General features: G+C 39.0%; 1 protein-coding gene across 24 annotated transcripts in view; it reads left to right on the top strand.

The window, feature by feature from the left end:
• LMO7 (LIM domain 7) overlaps positions 1-26,878 on the top strand; it is a 134,830-nt gene that overhangs the window by 9,292 nt on the left and 98,660 nt on the right. The window lies entirely within an intron of this gene.

Consider the following 26,878-nt stretch of genomic DNA (forward strand, 5'->3'; position numbering starts at 1 on the left):
CTGTTAATAACTACTTTTTTTCTTCTTCCTGGAGTGAACTTCTTACCTTGTGAGTATTTAAATTATGAAATTTTGTAGAATTTAATGTATATATTTTTTGCATTTGTTTTGTGTTTTTCTAATTTAAAAGATTGAGGGGATACAGTCTCAGGCTCTTCTAAACTTCTGAATGTCTTACTACATTACTTGTAATTATTCACTTGCATATTTGTAAAATCAGTATCTCATCTGCTTTCCTACCATAGGTCGTGGGAGCTTACTGTTAGACTTGGCTGAAAAATGCATGCATATGTGTACCTATAGTTCTTTTTTTGTTTTCTTCCCTTTCTTAGCTAAGAATTCCTAAAATTTTCTTATTTTAATTTTTAACATGACAACTAAAATCTCGTGGCATTCCATTTTCCAGTGCTATCTTTGATGTTTCCTTGTGAAAACTCTTTCTCCTTGAAAATTATGGAGAGAAAAAAAAAGGTGAATGCTCTTGTAAATATTGTTTGGATATATCATAACTAAGAATAATGTCAACAAATCCTGTCTAGTTCTCAGTATAATGGTTAATTTTGTGAGAATACGAAGTACTTGGTGCTCATATTTTGGCAAGAAGCTTTGGTCTATGCACGTGGGGAAGCCTTTTAGAAGCACCCTATCTGCTGGTCACAGTAACAAAATACAAGATGGGAGCAGCATTTTCCAGCATGGTTAGGAGACTGGCAGTAATTTGGTTTCCTGTGTCTGGTGCAGAAATGGGTTAGATGTGATCCAGCCATACAGATTTCCAGCCATAATTTATCTGATTGCTTTCTTTTTCCTGTGTAATCAGCCTGAGAGGGTAGAATAGAGGAGGGCATCTCTCACGTGTTAGAAGACATCTCTACTGTCCCACTGCCTTTCAGATATAGGTGAGACAACTATGGAAAGGATATTGGTGTGTCTTGGCTGTTTTTTAAGCTATGCCAGCCTTCCTCACCTTGGTCTTAATTTTAAAATTTTTAAAAATTATTGTTCCTTGGAGTGTTATCCCTAACCCAGCTGTGCTGCAGCTGTAGCTGGCCAAGTTTTATCTTTACTCTTGAGCTGTGCTATTGCATAGGCTGGGAATGGATGAACATGGTGAAGGCTCAATTTAGCAGATGTTGCTCCTGGATGGAGAGGATATGAAGAAAATATCTGGATCCCCAGATCCTTCTTATCCCAACCTCAGCATGTGCTTCTTCACTTGAGTAAAGATTGTGTGTCTTCATTTCTTCTTGAGGCAAGGATTATGTATTCCCCTTTGGGACAGAGCACTCATCTGCAGACTGCTAAGTGGAGGTAGATGTGACATGCACCAATTTTTAACCATTTTAACTTTTTTTTAATTTTTTTAATCTGCCAATGTGTATCATGTTGCTTGGATTGCATGTAGTGTTTTTTTTATTTTTGACAGAGATGCACATTAAGACCTTTAAGTGTTTTGGCTGTGTCTACTTACATGATGTAAGCTGGGAACTGGAACCAGTGCGGCTGCTGTCAGAGAAATCCATGTGAACCAGTTTGGGGCTGGCAGGAATGCCCACATATTCTACAGCATTATACAGCATAAACATCCTTTGAAATTAGGATGCTACAAGACAATTGCAGCCAGACACAGCTCATCATTTCCTTTATCTAGAGAGCATGGGTACTGCTCACCTTTCTATTTTGTGGGAGAAGAACTGAAGTATGAAACTCACTGCCATGACAGACTTCTCCAGTCTGTCAGGCAGACTGTTTCCCAGAGTACTAATAAGAGATGTTCCTCAACTGTTGTAAAAGTATATGACAGTTCATCTTTCTGAGAGCTTGGTAGTCTTAGTTATAGAATGCAACATTTTACCATGAGAATTGTCTGTTGGAGAAGCTTCTCTTGTGGATCTTGAGAAATCCTCTCATGTCTAGAGGTATGTGGATTTCATACGTCTTTTTCTGTCCTGTATTAGGTGTGTAATGCTGTGATACAAGAATTAAAGTATTTGTGTAAATGTTAGCATTATATATCCCCTCCATTCTACTTTAAAAATATTTTTAATCCTGTGATTAAGAAGGGAAACAGGTGATATAAGGGAGATGCAGATAAAGTTCCATCCTCTGACTGGGTCAGTCTGATAGGTAGCATGAAATATTGAGGATTTTAACATACAGTAAGAAGGATTCTGGGGATTGATTGTTACTGTAACACCAGCAATCAGGTACCAAATATTGTTGAGCATTGCATGCGTGGTGTTGTCACACTGCTCAACATAGTAAGAGAAGTTGTGACCACCTTCTTAACTTCCTTGAGCAGCTGTTGTTTACTGGTCCAAATTACATGATTATCTTTTAGCATAAGTTTTGTAACAGAAATATTCAGTGGTTCTCTGCTGAGAAAATCTGGATTTAATTTTGAATTTGAAGCTACAGTTTTTTTGGGATGCACTCGGAAGCAAGCATCAGCAGTCATAAAGCATGAACTAAAGGTTTGATTGTTTCCTGAATATAAGTGCCAGGACTCTTTTTCTACTTTACACTGAACTCGACCAGAGTCTGTTGCAGCAAATCCCAGTGGTCATTAAAACATCACTTTTGCTGCTGATAGTTCATTTCTGAATAGAATTAAACTGACGTTTTGGAATATTTATATAGTGCACTTCTCTCTGTTAAACTTTTGGCATAATTAGGCTGTAATACTGTCATGAAAACATGGTTTTGGTTAAACACCACAATGAAGTGAAGTCATTAATGACCCTCTGGAACATCGTGTTAGCACTGTTAAATCATAGCTGTCAGGCTGGAGTTGTGAAAAATCTCTGCAGCAGCTGCTAGTTTCAGGGGGAGAATTCTCCAGCAGTCAAAAAAATTGGTATAATGCTATTTTAGATCCCAAAGGACCTTTCTTCTATTTATAGGTAGTGTCAGGGACTGCTTGTTGATGAGCCTTGATGTACTTGCTTCAGTCTCAGACGATGGGGAAACTGCTGCATGGAGCAAACAAGCAGCTCATGTTCTCCCTCTGCATAGATTCATTACTCTAACCGAGTTACTCACATAGATGCAGTCTGGAAATACGAGAGGTCTTTGATCTTTAAAACTTAATGTTTGCAAATGTAAATGATGCACTTCTTTGATCTGCTTCTTAAATTAAATGTTAATGGTGAAAATTACATTAGGCAGCTTTCCACTTAGAGGTTTGTACTTTTCATTTCACACTACGTTAATTTAAGCCGTATGTCATTGCCGAGTTTTCATCAGTGAGGGGGAGATCCTTATGTTTCTACACGGCCTAATAGTCAGCAGTGTGTGTGTTTAAGGATTAGACCTTAACATGCAATGCTTCTAAAGCTGACTGTAGGGATAATAAGTTTTGCCTTCCTATTCATGGCTGGGGGAATAGGAATCATTAGTGCTGAGCAGGAGAAAACCAAGAGAGTTTGAGCTTTATGTGTCCAGGGTGGGATTAGTTCACTGAAAGTTGTTACTAAATTCTTGGGCACGGGTTCCACTGGAGTCTGGTGGTGTGTCCTCCCACACACATCAGCTGATAGCAAAGTAGCAGAAAGTTTTTATCTAGGTTCTTGTGTGCTACTGGACTGTTTGGTATTGCCTTTCCAAATTACCATCATCTTCTAATTCAGGGCTCCTAAAATGCTGATGAAGCTCATGCAAAGTTCAGGCTTTTCCTTACGTCAGCTTTCTAGTATGCACTGGATTTGTCTATCTTATTTATCATAAATGATGATAAAGACCTCTCTTGCCTTTTGTCCCGTTTTCTTAAAAAAGGGTCCTTTGAAGTCTGAGGGCCTCATCAAAATGCCAACTAGTAACTCACAAGGTTATTCAGAATCTTATCCATGTGTAATAGTTCTTTTAAACTCCTGTTGGTTTAAGGCCAACTAAAAATCAGCTGCTAAGCCGAAATGAAGTTGTTAATTACCCTCTCTAGTAAAATCACTTTGTGTGCTTTTCAATTATTAATATTTGTTTAGCAGAGATTAAGTGTGTGGGGAGAAGGTTCAAGGTGGGTTAATACTATTTGTCTGCCCCAACAACATCAAGATGTACTTGTGGCTGGAAGAAGTTTTGTGGGGGTTGTTTTGGTGTTTTGCTTTGTTCTTTTCCAGGAGCAGGTAAATATTCTTTGTTCCAGATAAGAAAAAGAAACAAACAGAAGCAGTCTGTGGAGTGTTTTTTTCTGTTTTGAATATCATCATGTGGACCTTCTGCTGTAACTCATGCTTCAGTCTCAAAACTTTTACTTGCTTTCTATCTCCTGTCGGTTTACTTTAGAGATGTTTGTATTAAATTTAGCATCGTGCTGCATTACAATATTGCTGCTTTTTGCTCACTTCCATTTGTCTGCTTGCTGGTGGATCTGAATAATTTGCATAGGATGCTAAGCAATCTGATTACTTTGGTGGTTCTCATCGTAGAAGTTTGCCCAGCTGAGGTGAACAGGAACATCTCTGCTCAAAGCTACTACAATAGTCTGCCTGTGTATTTGAATTTTATTTTTTAACTTTTTTTTAACACACAAAATACAGAAAAGATGTTTGCAGCTGGGGATGAAAACAGTTGATAGGGAAGAGAAACTTGAAATACTTTACCTGAAGTTAGGGAAATGATCTAGCATGGTTTCAGTATGATACCTTCTGCATTATAATTTCTTTGAGGTGAGTAAGGACTTGCAAAATTTCCAGATAACTTCTCAGAATAAAAAATTAGTACTTTTAATTTTTTTTTTTGAAAAGGTAGGAATTGAATGCTTAAATTTTATTTCTCTTTATCAAATGTGGAGAAATCTAGATCATCTTTCCTCAAAACTTATATTGCCTGGTACATTCCTTTGGCTTCTGCATCCTATTGAATAATGATGCAGAGTAATTGTAGAGTTATTAAAAACATGATTTTCATATACATATGAATCAAAATTACCTGACTGAACTGTTTGGATTGGGGGTGGTGGGAGCCACAGAAACCCTATGTCCTCTCTGTCAGTGAGGACAGATACCTCCATCAGAGGGGGGGGCTAGGCAGCAGGGAACTGTGCAGCAGGACCACTCACCACTCCTTGTCAGCCTCCAGCCCCTCTTACCAAGCCTCAGAATTGTGTCAATGTGGTCACTACTTATTTTTTTCCTTCTTGAAATCTAGTAGGAAGATCCTGTGGCTTAAACTGGGGATGGTTAAACAGTGAGGTACCATTTTAAAATATCAGATGATGCCGATTTTTTTTTTTTTTTTTTTTTTCAGATGTTCCCTCATAGTGATTAAATTCATTTAAAGTCAAGTTAGAGCAAAGCATTAATTACAGTAGGGAATTTTTGAAGTCCAGATTTTTTCTCAAACCTGAAGAACTTGAAACAAGAGTAGTCCGTAAGTGCCTAAAAGCAGGTAATTTGTATGTTGCCAATGATGTTGCCAATTTTAAACCTCCCTTACTGCTCCTTAAAGGCTAGCCCAGAACTAAATAAAATAAAATAAAAGGCCTTAAGCTGCAGACCAAAGCTTTGACTTCGAATTAATTGCTCATGATGAAAAAAAGGAGTGGTAGGTGTGTTCTGTTTCAAGGATTTAAAAAACAAACAAACACAAAGTAGTGTCTGCTGCCTCATTCAAAGTGGCTTTCTGTCAGGAGAGCTCCTCTCCTAAAGTTAAACTTTGGTAATATTTCTGGATCTCCTCACTTTTCCCCATATAATTTCATTTTTACCTTTGTTTGGGCAGCCTTGTGACCCCTTGAGAGTTTAAGGCTTTTCCAGAGACCAGAGCCACAAAGCTGCTGCAGTCAGGTAACCTTTCGTGCAGCCTCCTGTGATGGAACAAAAAAAATAGATATTTAAATAGCATTGTGCTTAATCATATTATTTCCCTCCTCCTCTACTGTCACTATAGGACAAGGGTTTGACAGTGGCACCTCAACTTAAACTTGCTCCTCAGGGGCTTCGTTCCCAGCAGAACTTGTTTGAAGTCTTGGAAAGTGGAAAGGGTCAGGCTTTAGGCTTAAAAAAAAGCCAATTAAAAAAATTTAATAAATTGTTTTCCTGATAATAAGTAAAACATTAAAACGTCAGGCTTTGTTTTTAATTGTACAATAAATGGCATACGCCAGGTTTTGGCATTAGAACATGAAACTGTCTAAGTTAAATGCTAGCAGTCAGGTGAAATGGGCTTAGACAAACTTTACTTTGTTTTGGTGCTCTTGAGCTAATCATTTACAAATTGCTGAGCTAAGGGGCACAAATTAATGACATTCCAACATCTTAAAATAGCCCTCACGGTGTTACTCTGAAAAAGCATGTATTTGGTATTCAGATGCTATGAATTTCACAAATATTTCACTTACATGGGAAACACAGAATGAAAACACACAAAAAGACTGGAGTTGATGGTTTTTGTCAGTTGTTTTCTGAACACTGCAATGAGTTTTTCCAGTAGCACATCAGTCTTTACAGGTTCGCAAAGTTGCTTTCCATTAAAAAGCTACAAAGATTTTCCTGCCTGAGGACTTCTAAAAAAAATTTTTAGCAGAAATGTTGGTATCACAAATTTGCTCAGCCTTTAATTAGCCAGAAAAATGTTTACTCCTTAATCCAGTTTCACCTTGTCCAAAGTTTTCAGAATTGATTAAAGTAACATTTTTTTCCAATTGCAGCATACTGTGACTTCCCATCAATGCAGAAGTTATTTTGCAGGGTTTCTCAGCTTACCAATGCAGTGTTTATAAAGGCAATTCCACCAAAAGAAGTTTTCAAATTATGCTGAATGCAAGCTTCAGAATTTTTTATTGTACTTTTTTTAAAGGTGTTTGGGCTTGCTGGCAGGGGATGAGGCAGACAACAAAAGTAGTTGTTCTCATCTTTTATCCTCATTTCTCCAATGCAAACATGAACAACATATATTTCAGGATTCTTTTTTTTTTTTTTTTTTTTTTTTCTTCCTCCCCCCTGTGTTTCTTCTGTTACTTCCTCTGGCAGTGAACTTGAAAGAGATTTTGTATCTTTCTCCTTGAGGTGGCAAAAACCTGACTTTTTTTTTTTTAAAAAAAAAAAGTGTGTGACAAAAATGATGCCTTGAGCAGGTGAATTCATGTAGCACTTTTGACCTGTAATGAAGTCCAGACCTGTTTTTACTTTGAACATTCCCTTCCAAAAAATACACTCCTGTTATTTTTTTAATGTGGTTTCTGGACGTTCTTCAAAGCAAACATTCAGTAGCTGTACGAATTCTCTCTGCTGGTACCTGCCTCATTCCCACATAACTCTGTCATTGAGGGTGCTTGGGGAGAGCTCCTTGTCCTTCACTTTAGAGATCAGTTATATTTTGTCAGATCAAGACACCCCTTCACCACAGAAAGGAAACCAGAATTTTATTTGTTGTCATCTGAAAGAGTCACATAGCCCCTGTGGAGATGTAGAAATTACCACCATGGGCATCCTCAGCACCACCACACTGAGTTTTTCCCATTAATCTGCAGGCATCTCCAATGGTTCCAGGGCAACAGGACAGTTGAGGAGCAAAGCTGGACCACCAAGAACTTCTCTAAGCTATGTATTATTAATAACACTGTAAAGAACAGTCAGTTCCTTCTCCCACCACTCCCAGCATGTGATGAGAATTAACAGGCCATAAAGAGGAATTTATTTAGAGCTCAGAATTTATTAGACTGCATAAACTGGATGCAACCAGTACCTTAGCCTTTAAATTCTAATAAATTATAGTTCCATATGCAACTTTGACTGGAACATTAGCCTGATGTTTGAGTTATACATGGTAGTGTGTCACTTAAACTGTGCATCTTTAGAGATGGTAATTATCCAGATCTGAGTAATTACATTTACTTGGTGGGGAGCACTTGTTTCTGTCCCCCCAACCATGATTATACTGTTCTTCTTTTTCGTTGGTTTAGTGATGTTGGGGCATAGTAGGCATTTGAATTTCTGACTTGACACTTAGAGTAGATATCCTAAAATAAACTGAGTTGTGTGTGGGCATTTTTGTGTCTAAGTTGTCTTGTGTTTTGAGCAGTTGCTGTGAAGTACCTCATTTCCAAAAGAACACCAAAACTCCCCCTGAAACTCACTTTGTTCTGTCTTATGCCCTAAATCCTGCAGATGCATACATGCTTAACTAAGAAGGGTTTTTTCTTGGTTTGGTATTCAGATGACGAGACTGAGTAACAAGCTCTTTCATGTGGAAATTGCATATGTGGCTGGAAGGAGCTCTGAGGTCACGTAGTTCATGAGTACTCTTTCATAAGACCGGATATTCTTAAACCTGTACCATTCCTGGCATAAATATTTTTTTTTACCTCTTAAAAACTGGTGAAGGCTTCTATGGTACATAAATCTTATGGCTAATCTCTCTTCTCAAATTGTTCCCTGATTTTCTTTGCTGTAAATTAAACAAATTACCAGCATTTTTGCTGTGATAAACTTGTAAAAGGAGTTTCCTCTTGGTCTCATCTATTTCTTATAATAAAAATTTCTTTCATCCAGTTAGTCCTTATTAGTCCTAAGCCTCTTTTCTGCATTGTCTTGAAGTGTGATACGTGCAATAGCATGTACCAAGCTAAGAGCAGGACAACTATTGCACCAGCACAAACTGGTGAATAACCACTTAAGGCAATGTAAAAAAAAAAAAAGTTAACATTGTGTTTGGTTGTTCTGCTTTAAGAATAAGGTTTTGTAACTAAGCACTGAATTTTTTCCTTATTCATGTTTAGATGACTGCTCAAATTCAGTACTAGAATGGCAAATTCTCACCTCCCCCCCACAGCCCTCATGCAGCATCTCAGTTTGTGTTGATAAATAACACAGTTGTAGTCCATGACCTAGGAATATGCTAGAGTCCTGGAATTTGAGGTAACTTCTCTTGGGTCCAGCTTAGTACACAATTTAGTCTGTGTTACATTTCAGAAATGTGTTCTTTACATGTGTGGTCATCCTTCTACTGTTGCATAATGGCCTTTTAATCTCCTTACCTAGACAGTATTTCCACCCCCTGTCTCTGTCTAAATCAAAAAGCAAGGCTTTTTGCCAGCTGCAGAACTTAAATGCATCTGTAGCACACTTGCTGCTTTTCTTGTGTATTTGACCAGTTACTTTTTGCCAAAGCAGGGAACCCCACCCACCACATTTATATGGGGCTTTTCAAACCAAAGTGTTGTTTCCCTTCCAAACAGCTCTGCCTTGCTGCAGGAGAATGAGCAATTTTTATTAACCTTCTAGAAACTAAAGTTTGGGAGATTAGTCTAAATGTATTTCTCATTCTTATTCTGATTTCTTCTTGTGTGATCACACCTCTAAATGGCATTTTTCTTTTATTTGTTCAGTTAGTGAGACTTATCCAGCCCTCTGAGTAGAGGATAATTGCTAATGGCTAAGAGCATGTTCTAGAACCCATAATAACCTTAATGAAGCAAATTCTCCCACACTTTGCCATATTCAATACTTCTACTCTCAGTGGTTCTTTTTTTCCCAGTCCCACACCTCTTTGAAGAATTGGAGCCATTCTGTCATTAATTGTTTATTCACCTTCATCATACCACGTCTGTCCTGGCTTTTTCTTCTAGCACGGCCATAAAATTTCTTCTACATTTTGCCTTCAGTTTCTTTTTCACTTTAGCTTGCCCGACTCTTTTTTATTGTGCCAGCTGTGTGAATTTTGTTCACTTCTGGTTTTCCTAATTGGTTCCTCAAGGAGTTTCTCTTTAATCATACTATTGTTTGATTTAGGCTACTCAGTTTCTTACTACATTTTTTATAGAATACCAATGAAAATTGATTTGATTTAGCACCTACCAGATTCTGTAATAACCTTTAAAATAATAAATACAGTTTTGAGCCCAATTGCAAGTGTTGAATAGTCTCTATACGCAGGCAGCAGAAGTAGGGTTTCCTCCTTACATCATGGAAAACTGTTGTCTTTATTAAAAAAAAAAAAAGTAGGAAATTGAGCTGTCTTCACATGCTTTAAATAAAGTGGTTCCACATTTTAAAATACCAATTGTAATGTTAAAACCTACAGGACACTTGTGGTATTTTGTATAACCCATTGCTTGGCATCCTTGCTGACAGAGTAACTAGGTGTTCATTACTGCAGCTGCATTAATGTTTTCTGGGGGTCTTTCTGCTTTAGTTCCCAGCAGATAATGATTGAGACTGGAGGCAAAAGAAAACACATGAGCATAGTTACTGGAGTGGTGTTTATGTGTGTAACAGGCTGTTACCTGGATATCTGTGCAATGGTATGGGGTGCTGTGCTGCTTTAGTGGCTGCATGGTTGGTAGCTGTAGTTGCGGATCCTTTAAGATTCAGTGATTTTATTCCTCTTAGACTGTGCCATTTCCTGCTTTCAATCCAATAAAGGTATTATGGCAAACTTTCATATCTTTGTCCCAACAGTGTCATCTTAAATGATTAAGAAAAGTAAATCACTAAGCTATATGCATGAAGCTGAAAACAGAGTAGTTACATGCGTAACAATTTAAAACAAAACAAAACACAACACATTAATTTTAGTACTGCCAAAGAACTGAACAAGATTATTTCCTGCATCTAGCTCTAAAAGAGGTAGGCAAAGGGTGATTTGATATTAGGGTCCCTTTCCTAGTTAAACATGAGAATAAAAAGGGCATTTGGTGCTAAAAACACTTGTTGGGCACTGTGCTGCTGTCTTTCTGTTCTGTAGCCAGAAGTGTTAGTGAACTGGGAATACAGTCTTAGATTCGTAGTGTTTATAAATATTTGATCAAACACTTTATTATCATCTCCCAAGCCATGGGAAATCAGGAAGGCTGGCAGAAATAATGCAAGCTGTAGATGCAGTTTTATTTTGAAATGTGTCAGGCGTTATGATGGGAAAGGAAGAGCAAAGGCTCTTTGAGCATTTGTGATAAGTACAGTAAAGGTCCATGCCTTAATCTTCAGGATCAAGGTTTGAGAGGAGACTTCTTATCCAGGAGGGAAAGAGAAGTTTAGAAGGAGAGCATCATGATGTACACCCCCTTGTTTCTCCTCTCCCCCTTCCCTCCTTCCTCCCCCCTCCCACCCTCCATCCCCTCATTCTCCCTCTCTGTGACTTAAAACATGGTGTTTTGCTGCCTTTAAAATCTTGCCAGGCAGTGTAGTCATAATTCCTTTAGATTTACTTTCACTGATGTTAATGTATGGGGTATTTAGGATATTTTTTCTTTACTAACCAGTGCTATCAAACTTCAGTATAGAGTCCTAGACTTGTACATTACTAAGAGGGTTTTCAAGTCTTCTGTAAAATGTTTTTGTTGTGAAAATGTAATGGAGTAAAAAAAAACAAAACAAACCCTACCTAAATCTAGTTGTTTGAGTTTCAGCTTAGTGACAGTCCATATGTTGATGTGCTCAGTGGTTCTGCTTGTATTTGTCATAAAAAGCCTAAAAGTGTATTTATGGTCAAAGAATATGTTGGAATCATTTGGCAGAACATGCAGAATCCGGATGCTAGAAGAACAGGGGATGTGTATTTATGTAATAGTGAACTATGCAGCTCACAATAAAGGAGAAAGTGATAAGATCTTTAAGAGTGGAAGCTGGGCAGGAAGAGAAGCTTGGACACTATGTTTGTAAAATAAAAATAATTTTTGTGTCAGATTTTTACCCTGCATAGTTGCAGATAATGAAAATTCTTATTCAGGTGAAGACAGTGTTTTAAAGAAAAAATTGTCAAAATAAATTCCACTTTATAACAGCAGAGGTCACAATATGTCAGGAGATAGGAGAGATTGGTTTTGCAGTAACTCTCGGGTTTTGTGTGAATTCACACCTAATATTAATGTGAGCTCTTGAATTGAGGCACCAGTCCTGGAGAACATTGGATAGAATAGGTTACATGGGTATTTAATAGTGTATTTGTGATTAAATGCCTCAGTTAAGAAAGCATTGTACAGACTTACCACTTCGAATTTAACTTGTTAGAATTGTATCCAGCTTTTCTGGTTGCATGGTTATCTTAATGTATATCACAAAGAAATATTTAAGTAAACAAATACTAAAGAAAAAAAAAAGTGTATGGGGGCAGAAGGAAGTGGTGGGTGGTATTTCTCTTCTCTCATGATTTCTGATGCAAGAGAACTGTTTGTGAAAAGATTTGTTGCTCTCCCTATCTGTGTTTTTACCATTTAATTATAGAGAAGGCTGGAACTCCTCTACTCTAAATGTGAAAGTGCTGGTATCCTCCCTCCCCATCCTGTCAACACACTGACATATGAGGTACAGGTGGACAACTGAGTTTTAACTCAGTGGGATAATCCTGTATTTGTCTCTAAATGTTGTACCAGTAGTGTTTGAGTGCTTCAAGCTGAAGTTACATCCAACTTTTTTTGTCTGAACAGAAAATATTCGATAGGATGTGTGTCCAATAATACACATAGTTTTATGATGCCCCCAAACAAAATTAAATCTTGCATAGGAAATAGCATTGATGATGCAAAGTACCATTCCTTTCTCTCTGGAATTTCAAATAAAAAACCCCCGGAGCCATAATTCTACTTTGATAAAGCAGTGACCTAATGTTAAAAGCACTTCCCAATTTTGTTTTTGCTATGGTAGGAAAAGCATCTTAAGCTGCTCTAATAAGCTGTAAATAAAAGGCTAAAAAATTTCATGTGGAAATGGTAATCATGTATCAGATCAAGCAGCAGAGATCGTGGTAACTTCATGCAATATGTATAGAGGAAAATTTTGAAATTGGAGGCACTCTATGCTTTGTCTTGGTTGCTAGGCAAAACTTCAGACATTCTTGCAGTCTGCATGCCCAGGAAGGCAGCTGATCATAGAAAACATTGTGGCTGGAACCTGAAATGCCTGAGGCATCTTCCCTATGGTGGAAGAAAACTCTGTCTTCCAGGACATAGATATAGATATTATCTGCTGATGAGAAACTATGGGTTGCTGATAATATTACTCCACTTGATGCATTATTATTTTAAAGACAATAGGAAGTTAAGTGAGAGACAAAAATGTCCAAAGTATACACATCTGTTTATAATTCAAAAAGTACATCTTTTCTGAGGTTACAAAGTACAAGTGTAATCCTGCTAAATGAATGGATCAGAGTAGTCTTCCAAGACTGCTTTTTATAGCTCTGGATAGAACATTTTTCTGGTACAATTTGTTTGCTTGCATATCACTGCTTTTCTTGTGGGCACTTTGTGTGGCTGTTTTTAATCACTGTGGCTGTATCATTAGGGGAGGTTGTGTGAGTATATGTGAACCAGCCCACTAAAGCTTGGAACCTCTTTGTTTTTTCTATACAGCACTTAAGGTCAGTGTCTCTCTGAGTAAAGATTTATCAGCCATATGTAGATAAATTATTTTATATACCATTGTCTTTTTTTTTTTTTTTTAGGAAAAGAATTTTTTTCTCAGCAGCATAGAATTTTCTAATGGCATAAAAAGAAAAGTGGGTATTGAGGATTTTCACTTTAAATGCTTAAAGGGTTGAATATGGAAACCGTAGGGTAAATTTCTGCCTCTCCCTTGCAGAGTATGGACTTGTTTACAAAGAGTCATGAACATTTTCTGCATGAATGTCATAAGAAATATAAGCAAATTATAATTGTCTTCTGTAATAAGGGGGAGATTGGCTGCTTTTGACTAGTAATTAAATCCTACCTCTGGGCAGCCTACATAGCAACTCTGTGTAGCTGCTATGACAGTCAATCTTATCTTGGGCTGCTCTAAACACACCCAGGTGAGGAGGCAAGCAACTCTGTCAAACCAGTTTGGCTCCTTGAATAGTTAAATAAATAAAGCTGAATTTTCAGAGGAGCAATTAAGTGCCTGGAGGAAGTGTCACGTTGGAGGTGGTTGGGTAAGGCTTGGGTTGTCCCAATGCTCAGCCTGGGTCATACATGGAGTGGCGAGTGATGGGGTTGAAACGGGAAGATAGGAAGGGGGAAGTAAGTGTTGGAAGAGTTTAGAAGTACAGCAGTTGTCACTCCTGGCTTCTCTTATGGACCATAATCTCTTCTCTGTACACTTCACCTTGATTCTTTAACTGAAGTACAGCAGTTATCCCTGTGCGAGGCCACCTACGACTCTGACAGCTGCTAATGCTGCTTCTGTCTGTGGTTTTGCAAAGCGGAATTGTTCCATGGGGAGTAGGAGTTTGCTAAGTGGTGTATTTGGCTTAATAAATACTCATGGCTAGACTGAAAGATTCAGGAAGGAAAGTCAGATGACAGGGCAGTGTGATGCATAAATAAGGGTCTTTTGATGTCATCTTTAAGCAGGGTGAAGTCTTAAAATTAAGATCAATGATACCCTGATCCCTAATTTCTCTTGGCAGCGATATTTTATTTTTCTAAAGGCAAATATGTGACAAGCAGTAAGGAAGTTATCTTGGGGAGGAAAAATCTCTATATAATGAGGAGTGATGAGCAAGTTGCACAGGCTACTGTTCAGAATGATATCATATGTGCTGTGACATGATGGGAAGGTCTTGAAGGAGGTGTAGAGCTTGAAGAGATCCCTCAAAGCTGAAAGCCATGTCATCAGGCACAAAACCATGTTCACTTCACAGCTCTCTGAATATCATTAAGATGCTTCAGTAACTTGCTATGTGTTCATCAAATATTCCTTTATCTTTAAATCCTTTTCTATTTAAAAGGGCAGCATTCATATTTTAGAGCTCCTCAAAGACATAATCAAGAGACATGAGCTGGTCAGCAAAACTTCCTAAGCCTAAATTATAATTATTCCTTTGCCCAGGCTGATATCCTGCCTCCTTTGGTTGTGCTCCTGTCATCTTTTCAGATGCACGCCATCCATTTTTCGGCTCCCTTGGACTTCAATTTCCTCCATAGCTATCCTTCCTCCTCTGACTGCAATTATTTTATTTCTTTGCTAGAGGCAATTTCTTTCATCTCCTGCCAAGGAGAGGGGCTGTATATGAGCCCAAAGCCTCTGGTCAAATGTCGTACCTGGCGTCTCTCATTAGATGGTGCTGCGTGGCAGCAGCAACGTCCTCGGCCATCCAGCATTGTAATATGCAGGGGATCGCTAAGAGCCTGGGGAAATGGAGCCTTCAGAAGTCTCACTCCCAGCTTAGGAACTTGGTGCACGCACAGTATATTTCCCCATATAATTATCTGCGTATATTTATACTCCTTTAAATTTCAGAATTTAAAAATTCCTGGGAAAAAAAAAAAAAATCCAAACCCTCAAAATACTATTTTCCCTGAGTTTGCAGTTCTATAGAGTTTTTCCTACTGCTTGCTCTCTCTCATTTCTTAAAACTTAAATGTGTCTTTAAAAATCCCCAACTACTACCTGTAGTAGGGCTTTACGGTGTTTATAGTTAAGAGCTTTACAGTGTTGCTTTTACTTTAATTTGAAAAGATCATATTACTAGAGTTCTCTTAAACTAATCCTGCCTTCTGAATGACTCCAGCTCTGGAGAAGAGCATAATATTTCTACAGCTGAAGTCAACATTGATTTCACTGACTTCCACCTGATGGTTCATTTGTACATAACTCTTGCTAGATAACACTGAAATTTCTAAACACTCTCATTTAAACCCTGTGATTATTGCCAAATGCCATAGCTTACTGGAAAGTGGTGTTGTGATTGTTTTTTCCAGGCTTTGTACGTGACAGTAATTGCCTTTAAGGCGTCTTTTGACCCTGCTGAAGTGTTCGTTTCCACACAATTTCTTTGCTCCCTGTCCATCTGTTGCTGTGTTAATGAGCCAAGTAAACCTGGTGAGATGCACTGGAAATCTGTGGGTGTAGGAGACAGAAAAGTTGGGGGATGTGAGGACAGGAGGGAAGACGTGGTGAGATGGTTGTTGGCTCCCCAAACCTTCGGTGTGTGCATGTGTGAGAGAGGAGGAAGGGGGTTTGGGGAATGGTTTTGGCTGAAGTGACTCAATTCATGTCTCTGTGTGTGTGCTGCTCAAAGCACTGCTTCCAGTAAAGGCTAAAAAATTTGAAAAGATTGACAGATCTCCAGTAATAACAAGGACTGACTTCCATGCATGAATAACCTTGCTAAACACATGAAAGCAATTGTATCTGAAGCATTTCCCGCTTGTGTGCATATTCTTTTATCTGATGCTGTTCTCCTTCTGCTGAAAATAGTTTCACGACCTTGGGGTTAGATCCCTGCTTCACTCATGGCACTGTTGCTGCCCTCTGGAGAACCACGCATGTTTAAAATGCATGAAAAATCAAAGTGTTAGTGACACCAGCATCAAAGCTGTTGATTTGTAAGAAAGAACTGCAATCTATGGCAGAAGTGCTGTTTTTGGCCATTTCACTCAGTATCTCTGTATTGCTCAGCCACTTACATAAATAATCACAACAGGGACCTGCTTGCAAATACCACTGGAGCTTTAGCATATTTTTCTTCATCAGTGTGAGCAAAGGACTTTCCTATAAAAAAAATGCTAATGAACTGACAACCTGTATTGATTTTACAGCATACACTCTCTGACCTGGAACTAAAGTAGTAGTAAAAATGAGCTATCAACTTAGGAAATGCACATATCAGAAGGCTTTTTGTAACTCGCACTTATCTTTTGTTCTAAGTGAACAAAACCAAAATATATAAAGGTTCAGTTACAGTTAAGTGGAGACATTACTTAAAATACTAAGTATAAAATAATAGGCTAAAATGCTAGATGCATTATTTTAGTACTTCTACAGCAAAATAAGTGTGCATTTGCTTTAATCCTTCCTTTACATTTAACCTAAACAAATGTGATTTTTATTATCACTGACATTTTATCTTGTAATCTTTTTATCTTGTAATCATTTCAGGTAATGCATGTTTTAACTGCAGCTTATAAGAACTTTTTTTTCTTGTTCATCTGAAGTGCTGCAGTTGTCGAAACTTTGTTTTCCTCCTTTAGCAAAAGCAATGGTAGAGGCAGATTTTGCATAGAGGTTTTTGAGCTTAGCTTTTTGCTTATTTGTTTGTTTTGCTTTGTTTTGGGGTTGTTTTGGGGGATTTTTTTTGTTTGTTTGTTTGGTTTAAGTTTTTTTTACTATTATTATTCATAAGGGCACGAAGAACACCATTGGTCATGTACTGCCTGGCTGCCAGGGTGCTGAATACTGGATCTTTGGTGGTTGGACTTGATGATCCTGAAGGTCCTTTCCAACCATGATGATTATATGTTAAGCCTCTCAAGAATCTACCCAAAATCCAAATACTATCCTTCTTTCTTCTCCAGTGTGCTGTGCCTATAGCCCTGCTGTGGTGTTCCACAGGGCTTGGAATCCCTGGCTCAAATGCTGTAGTTGTTTTGGAGTTGGTGAGGGGCATTGAGATGTGTGTGGAGTTTTGTGGGGAATGCTTTGTTTACCATGTTAAAGAACAAAGACATCTGGGACATTTTCAACATTCAGACCCTTCCTATGGGCACAGGGAAGACTATGGGGAAAAAAAGGAAGTCAGGACAGCAGGAAGATCATGTTTTTCTTTAACTGAACTGCTGAATGAGCCCTACAAAGCCTGTCAGTAGTGTATCTAAGTGTTCTTTTCTAAGCTGAGTTGTTGTTGATATTCTTTTGGTCATTTTATTTCAACATCCTATGGAAATGTTGAAAATGTACTGATTTTCTATCCAAGGCAAGCTTTTTGCATGGATTCATTTCTCTCTTGATCACTTGTTTCTCCTGCTTGGAAAGCTGGTCAGCAACTTAAGGTCAAGTAACAAGTAATGCAGTGCTGAAGATGCTTTAGAAAAAAAGAGTAAGAAATGGCATGCAGAGTCATTTGCTTTCATAATGGTCAAGTTAAATGTCAGCTAGCATGAGAGCACATACATGATGAAACAGCATTAAAAAATCTAAGCAATGGAACTGGGATCTCTGTGCTCTCCACTTCTTCTGTTACCTCAGTCAGTCACTAGGAATCATTCTTGCACATGCCTCATTCCTTCAGTATGTTTGGCTTTTCTTAAAAAAACCCTTTTCTTTCCTCTGGGAGAAACAAACACCTAACTGTAGTATACCATCATTATACTGTGAACTACTTGAAATAGACAAATTTCAAACAGCCATGTTTTTGCATATTTAAGGAATGCAGTGGTTGGTTTTTTTGTTTCAGGAGTGAACTGAGTATTTGGATGTTTGTTTTCCTCATGATGATTTTGTCCTTTTCTCTGCTTAAGTAGGAACACTTACGATTAAGGTGCTCACTGCCACCCTTTTTTAACCACCCAACCACTGAACTAGGATGAAGCTCAGCTGGAAAGTCTTAAAATAATAATGTTACTCTTGTATTATTTTGGGAAAGTGCATTAATATTTACTTCTATATAACTGTAGTTAATCGAAAATACATGCTAGAAGGTAAATACTTGGTTAAAGTTGGCATCAGCATGTATCAATTAGGATGGCAGCTTTAGAACTTGTGCACATGTAAACCGTTTATGGAATAAATAGTTTCCAAGTAAATCAGATGTACCTATGCCCTACAAAAAATTTCAATGATTTTTTAAAAAATTTTTACTTTAATTTTTTTCCCCCAGAGTTTTCTAGTCATTCAAATTTCACTTTGCTAATTTTCCATCCTACGGGAACACCTACCTCCACCTAGTTTATGCTGTGCATCTCTGCGTATGTGGATTTTATCACACTAACTAATTATGTTGGTTTTCCTACTTTGACACCTGTGATTACAGTCATCAGTATAAATAACAGTAAGCTTTATTTATCTTGCTGTTTTGCAGGAAGATCTTGTTTGTGGGAGGAAAAAAGCTTGACTGAATTGATTGATCCCAAATGTTTATCTTTGCTCTTTCTGCAGTACTGTTCCTTTTAGTCAGGAATTCCCTTATATATTGGAAGAACTTCACTTCCATCCTTCAGGTTGTATTCTTACATGTTCTTTGACAGAAGAACTGAACAAACAGTGTAAGCAGCTGATAAGCAGAGATCTGTGCTTCCTGCACCTTCCACACCAGTAATCACATGCCTTCTTGCTTGCCCTTATTCATTGTTTTTCTTCATCTTTTGTAAAAATGTAGTTGTGTGTGTTATTTCAGGAGTCTTGGCTTCTCTGTCCAGAAGGCATACCACAATAAGACCCCATCATTATGTTGATGATAGAAAATAACAGTAAGACTTTTTCAATAATCAGTCACTTCCTTTCAAAAATGTGTGTTCTGGTTTGTTATCAAAGACAGCTTTGGCTGCAGATTGAAACATTTCCACATCCTTTGAAATAAAATAATGCCCAGGAATTTGGGGTATGGGGTTAAAGAGGAGAGTACAGCTTTGTATTGAGCAACAGAGCAGGAATAATTACAATGGAAGAGCAGCAGTCTGAAGGACACGAAGGGGAACATTCACAAGGACCGTGGATCAGCATAACTAATCACTGGCAAAAATATTAATCTCCATCCTTCTTATTTTTGCTGCAAGTTAGATTTTACAGCAGATTTCTTAGTAGGTATTTTTCTTACTATTTCTAAACACCCCAGCTTGTTTTTCCTAGCGGAGTCATGCCTGTCATGGATTTTAGCAATGACTTGTAAGGGCTGGAAATGAGGAGCTTCCTTTTGCAGAAAACCAGTCCTTGCCCTTGAGTCCTGTGCAGCTGGTAGGCTGGACAGTGGTGTAAACTGGTTGCTAGACAGCTGATCAGGAAAGCCTCTGTGGGTGCCAGCTTCTTTAGCACTTGACCTCTCAGGAGTTTGTTGGACTATGAATTCACTTGTGATGAGTAGGGAAGAGAGCAGCATGGTTCCCTCTATGACCTTGGCTGCTCCAGACCTGGGATCCTTCCTGCTACCAGAAGTGAAACGCCAGCAGTGTTCTCCCACAGGTGGAAGATACAAATACCCACTCTTTCTGTACATCTTCCCAGGATACAAAATTTAAGGAGATAGATCCTGCTTTCTTCAAAAATGACCTGTGTTTTTCTATTACTCTACCTTGAGGAAAGTAGTAAGCACTCTTGTCAGGCTCTCTGCTGTTACACTGGGGGCTTTCTACCAAAATGGTTTATTTTGTCACATGTTAAAGATGGTGTGTAGCAACCCTCTGAATATGGCCCCTACCATTTGCCCTTTGAAGAGGGATTTGGATAAATATGACTACTGGATAAAATTGTGACAATAGTAGTATTTTGGTGGTATTTTGTTTAGGTGTTTTTAAAAAATTAAATTCAGAGCAGAAGAACCAGTGGGGAGGAGAAAGCTGGATGGAAAGTCTGCAGAGGCCAAACATGGAAAGCTCCTTATTCAAAGCATCATGGCAGCATTTTTGTTGACAGCTGCTACATACACCATTCTCGTGTACAATACAAGCTTATATTCTGCATGGCATTTGAAAAGAACTACAAATATATGGGAATGGGGAGGTAGGACCTTTGCAGGAGTTTGGATGGTGCATGTGGAATGTTCCATAAAGGAGGTACTCGTGGTCACAGTCCAGAAAAATCGACAGCTCCTACAAGAACTCAAGAGGGGAAAAAGCATGCACTATTTTTATCATACTGAGAGTTTGTTGGTTGGGTTTTTTTGTTTTTTTTTTTCAGTGCTGCTAGTATCCCTTCCTGACAGACTAAAAGAAAAAATCTGTCAGGCTGAGGTATAGCATGTTAATGACAGCTGTGTATAAAATGCAGTGGACTTCAAATACTTCATAAAACTTGTCATGAATCTACTACCAGATCCTGCCAATCCATACCAATGCCAGAACATGAGGAGTTGCTTGCACGTTGGCTTGTTGGCTGTGGGTGTAGCCTATATATCATCTTGTGCATTTTACAGTAACAGTACTGCTCTGGAGTGATGTATTGGATGAGGGTGGTTGGAGACAAACAAGTGCTGTAAATGGAAATATGTAATGCTGGGATTATGTAAGGATAGAGCCATTTGTTTTGTCACCTGAGCCAGATGGTAACTGAAGTGGGGGACAGAGAGGCTGTTAGCAAGGTAGTATTCAGACATTGATGCATACATGAGGTGATCTGTCGAGGCAGGCACTATGACAGGAGCCAGCAGGCGTAGCTGAAATTCTGTGGTGGGGATGGTACTGCAGCATCAGATTTGTATCATTGCCCCAGTTCTCTACAGCACATGAGCAGTCAGTCCTCTCTGCAGCACAGTAAACTCTGTTGTTCTTTCTGCAAGCTGAGCTCAGGAACTGAAGTTCATAAATCAGTGTAGTACCCTTGAGGCCCCCATCTGATTAACTTCTTGGCCCAGTAAGATCCTTGCATGAGCCTCTGTTAAAGCTGTTGCTGACGTGCATAGTTCAGTATCTTTGCATCTTCAATACGTTACCAGTGACCCTACACCAGGGAGCTGTGTGCTTCATGTTGATGCAGTCAGCATTTCTTTCAAATAGGTGCGTGGGGTCCTTGCATGGTTTGTAACAGTGTAGTCCACATGGGGCACTGACAGAGGAGCTCTGAATGAGTTGGAGACAAGGGGGTGACCAGTGTGAACTGTGGAACTAGCTGGATGGCAAGGGCCTGGCTTCTCTGTAGAAAGACATCATTCAGGCTGGGCATGATGCAGTGCTGCATCCTTTTTTGTGAGCAGCTAATGCTTTTCTGAGAGAGAATTGGTTACTCAGCCTGCCTCTGTATGTGGTGAGTCTTGCACCGGATGGGGACAGTCTAGCTTTGTTTCTAGCACAGTAACATCAAACTGAGAAATCTGCTAGTCCCTTGCACTTCAAATTGCATGTGGTAGTATGTGTGGGAAACCAGCCCACCTGAAAACATCTGCTGTCCTGCTAAAGCCATTCAGACCTTTGTAAACCATGGAAGCAGCTTGACATGAACTCCCTTCAGTATTTTTTACTAACACTGAAAAAATCTTTCAACTTTGAATAGCTTTTGAGGCAAAGAAGGCCTATTATGATCAACTATATTTGGCCTGTAATAGGATAAGCCAAAGAAATGTACTCAATGTTAATTTTTGTACTGAGGGATATAATTATTGTATTCTTCTATGCCATGTGTTTTTTTTGTTCAGTCCATTATGATTTTGATGTTGTGCCATCTTCAGAATGGTTGATCTTTGCTTATTTCTTCTTGATTTGCCTACTCCTACAGGAATCACAACAAACCTGAAATTAAACTAGCCCTTTGTGTGTGTGTAAGCATTTTTAAAATGTCTAAATTTAAGTAAAGACTTGATTTGCATACTGTTTGAAGTAAATTGCTGGACCTGACAATTGAAATTTACCAAAGTATTAAGGGACGCTGTCTTTCAAAAATAAAATCAAACTGTTTTGTAGTAGCAATTAAATGTAATTTTATTATATAGCCTTTAATTATATCATTGGAGTCATTCTATCAAAAAGGCAGACAAAGAAGCAGAATATGTTCATCTGACGGAAGGAGAGAAGAGAGTCATAATTTGAAAAGAGATGTTGTTCAAACATGGATAAAAATCACTTTTGCAAGATATTTCCTTTATTATTTGGTGGCTCACATGGCCTAAGTGGTTGAAAAATAATGCAAAATCAATTATCCCTGTTACATAAGAGTACCACACCCAGCGTAACCAGTTTTAATGAATAAACAGTGACTCACAAATCACAGACTTTGTTTGAAGATGTAATATCTCAGGGTGGGATTCACTTTGTCTTGCTCAGGTTCTTAAAAGTCGGGGAACTCTGAGCCAATCCATGGCTTCCCACTTTTTTGAATGATACCTAGTTCCTATGTAGACTGTAATAGCTGCAGCTGGGCATGATGCCTTGCACTGGATGTAAAGTGGTTGAAAGTCCGTGCTGAGAGAAGTCCTCCATCTTTCTACGAAAGCAGGGTTTGAAATAGAGCACATATTTTTGTGACAGCAGCAAAACCGAATTCAGGGTGTTACGCAACTTGGAAAATCTTTGGGTTTCAAGCCACCAGTCTTAAATTGTTCCTTGAGAATACCTCTTAATTACTTCATTATTAGTTATCCTTTAGAAGTCAATATTCATGAAAGCTAACTGGGCAGTGCCGACACTTTTATTTGAATGTCAACAAACCATGTGGTTGTCAAAATGTGTGGGTCACAAGATGAGTCTGACAGCTTCATCCTGTATATCAAGGGAGTGTTGCTTGCCACAGTGCCTGCATAAATAGCTGCATTAAAATGCTTTGAGTATCATGTCCTTTAATGTACTTTTAAGAGGTCTGCAAGTCTTAACAGTAGCATTTGCAACCTGGTACTCAAATTGCACTCTCCTGTTGTTCAAGGATGGCTTCTGGTTGCCCTGAGGTTCTGTGCCTGAAGGCTTTGTGGTAGTCAGAAAAGTTCCACACACCATTTTGGAGACTGAGGTGTTGGGGTTTTTTGTTGGCTTTTTGTTTGGTTGGTTGTTTGGTTGCTTTTTTGTTATTGTTGTTGGTTGCTTTTTCTTTTTAATCTGTGGAAAAGACTACAAGATGCACCATAAAAACGTTATGCCCTGCAGTGTGGCCCTCATATTCTAGAGGGGCCACACTGAAGTTTGATGTTTCTTCAGTGGCACTTGTTCCTTGACTTTTGGAGAATAATTTTTGAGGAGCTACGTCCTTGGCTACATTCTGCAGTTCTAGCATTATTTTCTTTTTAAAAAGAATTTCAGCATGAAGGTTGTTTGTGGATACAAAAAACATTGAAGGTTTGGGATGGGCCCAGCTCTAGGAAACATCTCACCATCTATTGCACGTGTGGCTTGCCAGTAAACTGTCCGTATAAAACAAAACCTTTGGACTGTGTAGTCCTGTAGATGTCAGCAACAACTCCAGAGTGAGAATAACTTTTGTACTCTTAAGCATGGATTGGAGTTTTAAACATAACAAAACCAGATCCTGTCGTACACCCCCTGTCACAGTACAGGTCTGCTGTATGACATGCAGACTTCCAAGTTTCTATCTTGCAGAATGAAGGGTTTAATTTATAAATCATAATCCTTATTACCTAGGGAACACAAATATTTATACTTAAATTTTCAGTGCTGTGATGTTATATTGCCTGTTTCCTCAAAATTATCATGACTGAATAGGCGCAATTGGAAGCAAAAGGCAATATTTTATTTGAGATAGAGTAGGTTTCAAATGATGTGTTTTTAAGTGATTTTTGAAACTTACATTGCTAAAACGTAGCATCTACTCTTTTGTAACAACAGACTGTAGTTCTGCATTTTATACATTATTCCTAGTTCTCCCAGGGGAATCACTGTCATCCTTCATTGCTGGTAAAAGTTGTGGGGTGTTTTTTTTTTCTGAATTTTGATTTTTTTCATACCCTGAGTTGGTGTGTGATCATTCTTTCACTCTAATTACTTGCTAAGTCCTAGGAAAAAAAAAAGTTAAACCTAGAAGGAAATTTTTGTAGCATCTATTAATTTCTTCAATAGGGAGACTGAGCCTACAACTTTCGATTTAAAAGATAATATATTAAAACTAATTACTTAAGGTGTAGGATTTATGGTGTTAGTACACATTTCTTTTGCAATTTAGAAAAAAAAGAAAAAGAGGGTGAAGGATTTATGGTGTTAGTACACATTTCTTTCACAATTTAGAAAAAAAAAAAAAAGAGGGTGATAATCTAACATCTTTAAAAAGCTGTGTATTCTTTGCTCCTCTACCAAGCACAGCTCGCTTGTTTCACTACTAATTTCCTTAATTACTGTGGTAATCAGTAGCTTTGGTCTGGATGCATACAGGTTCCACAGCACATTTAATTGTGTGCCTGAAGTCCTATGCAGTGTCAAGGACGGACAGGATCCCCAAAGGGAGGTTTGTAATTAGCTGGTGATGGAACTTATCATAGAATCATAGAATCATAGAATTGGCTGGGTTGGAAGGGACCTCAGAGATCATCAAGTCCAACCCTTGATCCACTACCGCTGCGGTTGCTAGACCCATGGCACTGAGTGCCACATCCAGTCTCTTTTTAAATATCTCCAGGGACAGAGAATCCACTACTTCACTGGGCAGCCCATTCCAATGTCTGATCACTCTCTTGGTAAAGAAATTCTTTCTTATATCTAACCTAAACTTCCCCCGGCACAACTTAAGACCATGCCCTCTTGTCTTGCTGAGAGTTGCCTGGGAAAAGAGACCAACCCCCACCTGGCTACAACCTCCTTTCAGGGAGTTGTAGAGAGTGATGTCAGCTGTGGGCTGACAGCTTTTTCAGGAGAATGCTGTGGGAGACGGTGTCGAAGGCTTTGCTGAAGTCCAGGTAGACCACATCCACCGCCTTCCCCTCATCCACGAGGCGGGTCACCCGATCATAAAAGGAGATCAGGTTGGCCAGGCAGGACCTGCCCTTCCTAAATCCGTGCTGGCTGGGTCTGATCCCTTGCCCATCTTGCAGGTGCTGTGAGATTGCACTGAGGATGATTTGTTCCATAACCCTGCCAGGCACTGAGGTCAGGCTGACAGGCCTGTAGTTTCCTGGGTCCTCCTTCTGGCCCTTTTTGTGGATTGGCGTGACATTCGCCAACTTCCAATCATCTGGGATGTCCCCAGTGAGCCAGGATTGTTGGTAGATGATAGAGAGAGGCTTGGCGAGCTCTTCTGCCAGCTCTCTCATCACCCTTGGGTGGATCCCTTCTGGTCCCATAGACTTGTGGGGATCCAAGCAGCTCAGTAGGTCACTGACTGTGTCCTTCAGGGTTACAGGGGGGCTGTTTAGATTCTTGTCACCTTCTGTAAGCCCCAGAAGCCATCTGTCCTCAGGATAACCTGTCTTACTGTTGAAAACTGAGGAAAAGAAGGTGTTAAATACCTCAGCCTTTTCTTCATCTTTGACAACTATATTCCCACCTGTGTCCAGTAAAGAATGGATGTTTTCCTTGCCCTTTCTTTTGCTGTTGATGTATCTGTAGAAGGACTTTGTTATCCTTCACAGAGGTGGCAAGATTCAGTTCACGTTGTGCCTTTGTCTAATTTTCTTTCTACATGACCTAACTATGTTCCTAAATTCCTCCTTAGTAGTTAGCCCTTTTTTCCATAATTGGTAGGCCCTCTTCTTAACCCTAATTTCTTTCAGAATCTCCCTGTTCAGCCAGACCGGTCGTCTTCCCCACCGGCTTGCCTTTCGGCACACTGGGACAGCCTGCTCCTGTGCTTTCAAAATTTGCTCCTTGAAGTAGGTCCATCCCTCCTGGACCCCTTTGTTTTCAAGGGCTGTTTCCCAGGAATAGGCCAAAATCTGCCCTCCGGAAGTCCAATGTAGAGGTTTTATTGACGACCCTCCTTATATCCCTGAATATTGAAAACTCTATTATTTCATGATCGCTAAGTCCCAGGCGTCCACTGACCACCACATCTCCCACCAGCCCCTCTCTGTTTGTGAAAAGAAGGTCAAGTGGGGCTCCATCCCTGGTGGGCTCGTTTACTAGTTGGAGCAGGAAATTATCCTCTATACACTCTAGGAATCTCCTAGACTGCCTCCTCTTGGTGACCTCTAAGCTCAAATAAATATCCTGTCAAGTGTTTGATTTATATACCCAACTGGGATAAAACCCTCATTTTGAGCTGGTTTAGGAATGTTGACTGCTATCATGACTTGTATGTAGGTTGTTTATCTGAATATTTAGAAGAAATTTTCCACATTTTGTAATTTGCCAAATTTGGTTCCTTCAAGGAACATGGGCAGAGGTAATCTTGTAGGAAGAATCCAAGAGAGCTTAGCCATGAGCAGTGTGCTCATTTGATAGTCTCATTTGAGATGGAGAGAGTTAATGCCAGGAGCAAATCTTCTTGTCTTTTTTTTTGTTTGTTTGTTTTTCACTCTGACTATAAAAAGTAGCCCTACTGCTTGCAAGTAATAGGAATTGATCTTCAGGAGGCATTACAAACTTGCCAGAGTTGTTCTTTAGTCACACTGTCTTATGTGCAAGTTGCAGGAAACAAAACACTATTAAAATACTTGGTAACAGGTATTG

Source organism: Heliangelus exortis, chromosome 1 (assembly GCF_036169615.1).
Source record: "Heliangelus exortis chromosome 1, bHelExo1.hap1, whole genome shotgun sequence".
Classification (NCBI taxonomy): Eukaryota; Metazoa; Chordata; class Aves; order Apodiformes; family Trochilidae; genus Heliangelus; species Heliangelus exortis.